The following is an 8,272-nucleotide window of genomic DNA, read 5'->3' as shown; positions in this document are numbered from 1 at the left end:
GGCGGGAAGGGGTGGGGAGGGAAATATATCCCTGGTGGTGGGGTCTTTTTGGAGGTGGCTGAAATGTTGGTGGATAATTTGGTTTATGCGAAGGTTTATAGGGTGGAAGGTGAGCCCCAGGGGCGTTCTGTCCTTGTTATGGTTAGAGGGGTGGGGTGTGGAGGGCGGAGGTGCGGGATGTGGACGAGATGTGTTGGAGGGCATCTTTAACCACATGGGAAGGGAAATTGCAGTCTCTAAAAAAAGAGGCCATTTGGTGTGTTCTCTGATGGAACTGGTCCTCCTGGGAGCAGATATGACGGAGAAGGAGGAATTGGAAAATGGGATGGCATTTTTGCAAGAGGTCGGGTGGTTGAGAGTTTGCTGAGGGTAAGAATTCCCTTTGCGTGAGCTCTGCAGTAGATTTCCTTTATTCATGGAGGGCACTGCCTTCCTACTCATTACTGTATAGCTGTGACTGATGAATCAATGCCATTTGAATCAGTACATAAACACCCCATTTTCACAACATCTGAGATCTTTAGCACATTGTATCACACTCTTCTTTGGAGACAAATAAAATGAAACGGAGCCTCAAGGAATCGGAGCAGGCATAGGCAATTCATCCCTTTCAGCTTGTTCCCCCATTCTGTCAGATCATGGCTGGGCCAACCCAGGCCTCAACACCTCTTTTATGCTTGATCCGCATAGCCTTCAACTGCTCAATATTTCAAAACTCTATCTACCCTTTTTAAAATAATTTGAGATAGAATCATAGATTCCCTACTGTGTGGAAACAGGCCCTTCCGCCCAACAAGCCAGAACAACACTCCGAAGAGTAACCCAACCATTCCCCTCCCACATTTAACTTTCACAAAAGTTTGGGTGAGAAAATTCTAGCCATTCACTGAGAGAAAAAAATCTTTACTTTTTCTAAAATGAATGTTCCCTTGTTTGAGACTTCACTGGTGCTGGAAGATCTAGTCAACGTCCACCCTGTCAAGCTCCTCAGAATCTTGTTTCCATAACATCATCCCTGCTTATCTATTCTTGATAGGTCAACCCTTTCATGCTTGAAGCAGCTAAGTGAATCTGTTTTGAATGGTCTCCGATGTTGGTTTATCCTTTATTAAATATGGGAGCTAACATTGTATACAGCACTGCAAGTGAGGACTCAGCAACAGCCAGTGTGGTTAACCAATCCTCAATCCATGCTAATGCATTACCCCGATACCATGAGCTCCTCAATTGTGCAATTCACTTTTATGTAGCTCCCTATCATTTGCATTTTTAAATTCCAAATACAGAACATCATTGGATTGCCCTGCTAGTTATCTCCTCAGTGAACTGTCGCAAATTTGTCAAATATACTTTCTCTTTCACAAAACCCAGTCTACCATGTTTAATGATAAGCTTTTCTAACTGTCCTGCAATTTCTTACTTTAATATTTGACTCTGTGGATTCTTTCAGTAGATTTGCTAAGTATGATTCCCCTCTCTTAAATCTATGCGGACTCTGTCCAATCCTGTCACTGTTCAGTAAGAAACTTGAGTGTACTCCAATATAGTTAGTAAATGTATCTGTAGTTATTTCTAAAAATTGATTACTTATAAATGCTGGACCCAAGCAACATCAATGAATTTGTGACTCTGAGTTTGGGTTATTGTGTTTTTTTACTGTTAATTCCTTTTCGTACTGTGTTATGCAGACAGCACCAAGTGATCACTCTGAATTGTGAGTAACTTTGATAATAATATATTTTAAAAATGACATCCCAACATGCTGCCTCCGTGCAAGGAGGATTTTATTCAATAGTTTGCAGATAAAACTGAACAGCATTTTGCTGCAATTTGGCCAGACTGCAAGTTACACCAAAGTAGGAGTGCCTCACCTTTAGAGTGTTCCCAGATATCGTGCAGCTGCAGTATTTTGGTTTGCACTCAGCTATATGTTGTTCTCACTTGCTTCTTTGTGAAAGATTACAAAATTAACTTGGATGAATGAAGTTATGTTTTCTTTCATCAATATTAGGAGAAAAAAAAAGTCTGTATTTCAAGTGCTGATAAAGTAAAATAAACTGATAATCAGTAGAAAGGGTTTAAGATTGATAGATTCTTGTTGCCTCGAGGAATTAAGGGCTACGGGGAGAATGCTGGTAAGTGGAGTTGAAATGCCCATCAGCCATGATTGAATGGCGGAGTGGACTCGATGGGCCGAATGGCCTTACTTCCACTCCTATGTCTTATGGTCTAAGATGGATATGGAACAAATGCTGGCAAATGGGACTAGATTAATTTAGGATATCTGGTCAGCATGGACAAGTTGGACTGAAGGGTCTGATTTATTATATTGTACAACTGTGACTTCATTTTCTCAATTATTCAAGAAGTTGAATACTTCGAGGAGGAAAAGGAGAATTTATGCAGAGAATGCACTTGAAATGATGATTGAGGTATATCAAACTCACATTGTTTCATCACCTTTTCCTCTGGGTTCTTCAATGAACAAACTTGTTTTGTTCTCTGAATAACTATGTATCATGTGATTTGTTTTGCACAAAATATTTCGTTAGGATCTAGTGAACTATTAAGAAGTGTTCATGTTTAAAGTTTAGGCAGCTTGATTGTGAATCTCATCTTGGCCTGAACACCACTTTCCTGCCAGCCCTCCTTAACCCTTCAACCCATTACTGATTAAAAGTCTGTGTGTCTCTTATTTAAATTTACTTCATGTCCCAGAATCCACAGTGTTCTGAGATAGGGAATTCCCCAGGTTCACCATCCTCTGAGAGAAGTAATTCCTCCAACTTTCCCTTCATTGTAAACTTAGGACGAGTCATTGTAGATTGAATCATCTTCTCTGCCTCTACTTGGTCAATCCCTTGACCATTTTATAGACCCTCAATGATACCACCTCTCATTCTTAGGCTGCAGTGAATATGAATGTAAATAGTGGTTGTCGTTCAGCTTGTGGCATTTTGATAACTGTGGCAGAGGATGTTTGTTCAAAACTGAGCTCGACAGTTAGTGCTATTCAAATAAGAAATAGTTGCCGAGATTAAGTACATTAATATGTTGGCGTTTTGTTTTTAGGAAGACTTACTGTTGGGAAGATTTGGTTAAGGGAATATTGCAGTCAAAGCTGTGGAAGGTTAACCCCCACCCATGTGTGAGGTAGTACACTGTGGTCAAAAGAATAAAGAGACCACTTCCTCTTTGGAAATATGTCCTTAAATAGGGCAGAGGGATCTGGAGATAGCAATGAGTGACTGGCAGCAAATGGCACCAGTTTGTGAGGTTACACAGAAAAGTGTATCATGGGTTTATTTCTGGGACGACAGAATGGAAATGTGTTCGATATGTGTAGAACCATGGACAGATCACCCTTGGAGCACTGCAAACAGTTCCGATCTTCATATTGTAATATGAATGTAGAGGCAGTAGGGAAGATAAAGAATAGTTACTGGAATTATATTCAAACTGAATTTGAATTCATCAAGTAAGATTGGACAGTCTTGTCTCATTGTAAAAGAGTGACATGGTCCAGTTATGTTTGATCGGGTAGACATGGAAAAGATGTTTCTGCTTGCGAATGTCAGAACCCACTGGATCTGTGGATATAATTGTAATCACTATTAAATCTCACGTGGAATTTGCATTGGGCGATAAAGTCTTTACCAAAAAGGGTTTCATCATTCCTGATGAAGGGCTTATGCCCGAAACGTCGAATTTCCTATTCCTTGGATGCTGCCTAACCTGCTGTGCTTTAACCAGCAACACATTTTCAACTTTGAATGTAGAACTTACTTCATCAGGAATAATTGAAGCAAATAACAGATGAATTCAAAGAGGAGCTTGGAATACAAGAAATCAAAGAAAACTATGTTGATGGGTTTAGGTTGGGAAGGAAGCCTGTGTAAATCACAGATACTGAGAACCTGTTTTTGTGTCCTGAAACGATGCATCTGTGTTGTTCTGTGCCATTTCTCTAGGAGCAGCAGCGGCAGCAGTAAACAAGACAGCTCACCCTTACCATTCTTAGAGAAAAGCAGAACCTCTGGCCACACAAAAGGGAAATAGCTCTACTGAGGAGGTGGTTCAAACAGTGGCCAACGACTCAATCCGAGAGACAGTGTGCCTTCATTACCTGGTGAGAAAGGTGAATTCTTTAACCAGAAATGATGTTTTGTTCTTCCAATGATCTCATGACTTAAGCAGGGAAATGTGTCTCATCAGTTAGATGATTTGAATCAATCAAATCTTTTGCTACGTTAGCACTCCTTCCCTACCCAAAGGATATGTGGGTCAAATAGGCACATGTCTTGCACTGCTTTAATTCAAGATTCCTTTATTCAGTCATGAGCTTAACCTATTCAATCCAAGTTCCTTGTGTTTTCCTTGGATCTGTGGGTGTGCACAAGGAAACTTAAACAATGTATGATTCAATATCAAAGTTGTGTTGTATCAATAATTGTAACCCCACTCTGCTCCTTGAGCAGATAGTTAATCCAAGGATTCTAGCTCAGCCCTTAACTTCAAGTTCAAGTTCGAAACCTTTCAGTTAGCAATGGAAAATAACAAAGAACAATGTCAATCATTTATTGTCTCTACAGCCTCTGCTTCTGTTGCCAGTGAATACTCCCATAAGTTTGACGAGCCAATGACTAAAGATGAGATTGAAGAGAAATCCTTCCATTCCCTTCTGCCACCAGAGAGCCAACACCACTTTCATATGGGGAAGGAACGCAGCCAGCAGGATGGTTCAGATGAGGACGTAGTGTGGGACCAGTCGGCTTCTCTTATGGATTAGGGTGAGTGGTGTTACCAATTAGAGGGATCTCAGTGCTTGGAATAGTTGCTCCTCTCCATGTTCGAGGTACCTTGCCATGAGATTCAGATGGAGAGGACGAGGACCATATGGTGTAACAAGTGTGAGCCAACAGTTGGGCAGGGCCTGTGTTTCTGAAAAAAAAAAGCGAGTCCCACTCGGTCACAATGTGCCCAGAGTTTATAAATCATGAAGGAGAATAAATACTTGACATTGTTAATCTTTGTGAACGAGTTCCCATATAGTGAAGACAACGATTAATATTTATTGGGATTCCTTGCTCCCCCAATCAGATAAACACAAGGTAAATTTCCCTGAATGTCCCTGAATGTGAAGAATGTCCCTGAATTTACACCTTTCTACTGTTCATTAAAGGTAATAAGATGCAAAAGATATTTTTGCAGAGGAATTTGATTTGAACAAGAGACATTTGTGCAGATAGTAAGAGGTATTCTAATTGGAAGGATATGTTTAGTGATATCCTGCATGTTTCGATGTTGGAGCCCTAATTATTCACTATTCATAATGAAAGGAAAGCCACATTCAACATTTGGGGCGACTCTGCAGATGACAGCGATTCCAAGTGTAGGTAGATGGAAGCACAGCATTAGAAAGCAATCTTGATAGATTCAGTAAATGAAAAACCAACGACAGATGAGTTTATGTCGACAAGTGAGAGGTTGGATCAAAATAGAATATTTTGTGATTGTGCAAATAGAGAGAGAGTGGACTCCAAAGAAACTACGTGGGATTGATCCAGCTGTATAGTTCACGAAAATGTCTCAAACAGGTTCAGAAAAATGACCAAGGGGCCGGTGGAATGTTGACATTGATCTCGACAGAAGACGAGATACCAAAGGATTAGAAGTCATGCTTCAGCAAATCCGAACCTAGTTAGACCAAGCTGTCAGGGCTGGGTACCATGGCTGAAGGAGAGTATCCCTCTGAGGGGAAGTGCAGTGCAGATTTACTGAAGTGATATTTGGATTCCAAGGCTTAACTTAAGAAGAAAGATTAAACAGATGAAGTGTTCGAGTCAGAACATTGAGGTGTAATAACGGGGAACACTTTTATACACAGAAATGGATAGTTTGATAAAGCTCCACAAACAGCGATTGATTGGAAATCATTTGCAAATTTAAATTGGAGGTTGGTAGATTTGGAATGAAAATGCTGAAGGATTATGGGACAAAGACAGGGATTTGTCACTATGATGAAGATGACCATGATTTGGGTGAATGGTGGAATAGGCTCACGAAGCTAAATAGCCTCCTCGTGCTCTGATGTTGATGTAACCGTGGCTCCCTTATTCTCTGCAAGTGCAACTCCTGTTGTGTTTTTGGTTATTTATCAGAACCTGGCAGCAAATTAGTGACTGGAGTCCTGAGCAGAACGTTATCAGGATGAGGGACTTTGCCGCCCTCCCTCTATCCGCCCTCCCTCTATCCGCCCTCCCTCTATCCGCCCTCCCTCTATCCGCCCTCCCTCTATCCCGCCCTCCCTCTATCCCCCCCTCCCTCTATCCCCCCTCCCTCTATCCGCCCTCCCTCTATCCGCCCTCCCTCTATCCCCCCTCCCTCTATCCCCCCTCCCTCTATCCCCCCTCCCTCTATCCGCCCTCCCTCTATCCCCCTCCCTCTACCCCCTCCTCTCTCCCCCTCCCTCTATCCCCCCTCCCTCTATCCCCCCCTCTATCCCCCCTCCCTCTATCCCCCTCCCTCTATCCCCCCTCCCTCTATCCGCCATCCCACTATCCGCCCTCCCTCTATCCCTCCTCCCTCTATCCCCCTCCCTCTATCCCCCTCCCTCTCTCACCCTCCCTCTCTCCCCCTCCCTCTCTCCCCCCCCTCTCTCCCCCTCCCTCTATCCCCCCTCCCTCTATCCCCCTCCCTCTATCCCCCCTCCCTCTATCCCCCCTCCCTCTATCCCCCCTCCCTCTATCCCCCCTCCCTCTACCCCCCCCTCTATCCCCCTCCCTCTATCCCCCTCCCTCTATCCCCCTCCCTCTATCCCCCTCCCTCTATCCCCCTCCCTCTATCCCCCCTACCTCTACCCCCCTCCCTCTCTCCCCCTCCCTCTATCCCCCCTACCTCTACCCCCTATCACCCCTCCCCATCTCTCTCTCTTTCTTTCTTGCCACTTCCTCGCTGCCCCTCTGCCACTCTCCCTCTTTCTCGCTCCCTCACTCCTCACTCCCTCGTTCCCACGCTCCCAAGTTTCCATGCTCCCACTCTGCCAATCTCGTTCTTCCTTTCTCTCTCTCTCGCTCTCTCTCGTATCTGCCCTCTCTCTCTCTTGCTCTTTCTTGCAGCTCTCTCTCTCGCACTCACTCTTGCTCTGTCTCTCTCTCTCAGCCCTCTTTCACTCCCTCACACCACTCTGTTTCTCATCCCTCTGTCTCTCACTTGCCCCCACTTTCTCTCACCCTCTCACTCTCCCCATCTCTCTCTCTCGCTCCTCTCTCTCGCTCTCCTTTTCCCCTCTCTCTCACTCCCCCTTTCTCTCCTCTCTCTCCCCCATCACTGTCGCCCTCTCCCTCTCTCTCTTTTGCATGCGGCCCTCTCTCTGTCTTACACCCACTTTCGCCCCCCTGTCTCTTCTTTATATATATCTCTTTGTTCCCCATGTCACCATCGCACACGTCTCTCGCTCTCTCTCTATCCTTCTCTATCACCTCTCCCTCTCACTCCTCTGAATCTTTCTCGCTCTCTCTGTTGCTCCTCTCTAACCCCTCCCTTGCTTTTTCTCAATCACTCTCTCCCTCACGCTCTCTCTCCACACCCTCTGTCCCTCTCTCTTTCCCTCGCGCTCTCACTCTCTCTCCCGTATTTGCCCATCGTTACCGCAACTCTCTCCTTCTTTCTCTCGTTCCCTCTCGCTCGTTCTCTCTCTCTCACTCATTCTCGATCACTCTCTCCCCTCTCTCTATCACGCCCACCCTCTCTCTCTCTCTCTCTCTCTCTCTCTCCGCCTCGCTCCTCTCTCTCACCCCACTCTATCCCTCTCTCTCCCGCCCCTCTCTCTCTTGCCCCTCTCTTTCTTTGGCACCTCTCTCTCTCTCTCTCTGTCACCACATCGCTCCCTCATTTGCTCTAACCTCATCGCTCTCGCATCCTCCCTTCCTCTCTCCCCCCTCTGTCTCTGCCTCTCTGGGCCTTCCCTCTGTCTCTCGCCTCCACTATTACTCTTTCGCCCGTCTCTCATTACTCTACCTCTCGCTCGTCCCGTGTCTCCATCTCGCTATCCCTTCACTCTTGCTTCCTCTCTCTCTCTCTCGCGGCCTCTCTCTCAGATTCTCACTCTCCCCCACTTTCTCAGCAGCCCTCTCTCTCTCTCTCCATCCTGACTCCTGCTCACTCTCTCTGCCAATCCTCTCTCTCTAGACCATCTCTCTCTCTCTCTCTCTCTCTCTCACTCACTCTCTCTCTGTCTCTCACTCTCTCTCTCTCTTGCCCTCTCTCTGGC

Source organism: Hemiscyllium ocellatum, unplaced genomic scaffold (genome assembly GCF_020745735.1).
Source record: "Hemiscyllium ocellatum isolate sHemOce1 unplaced genomic scaffold, sHemOce1.pat.X.cur. scaffold_204_pat_ctg1, whole genome shotgun sequence".
Lineage (NCBI taxonomy): Eukaryota > Metazoa > Chordata > Chondrichthyes > Orectolobiformes > Hemiscylliidae > Hemiscyllium > Hemiscyllium ocellatum.
The sequence above is the reverse complement of the archived record's forward strand: the minus strand, read 5'-3'. Positions refer to the sequence as shown.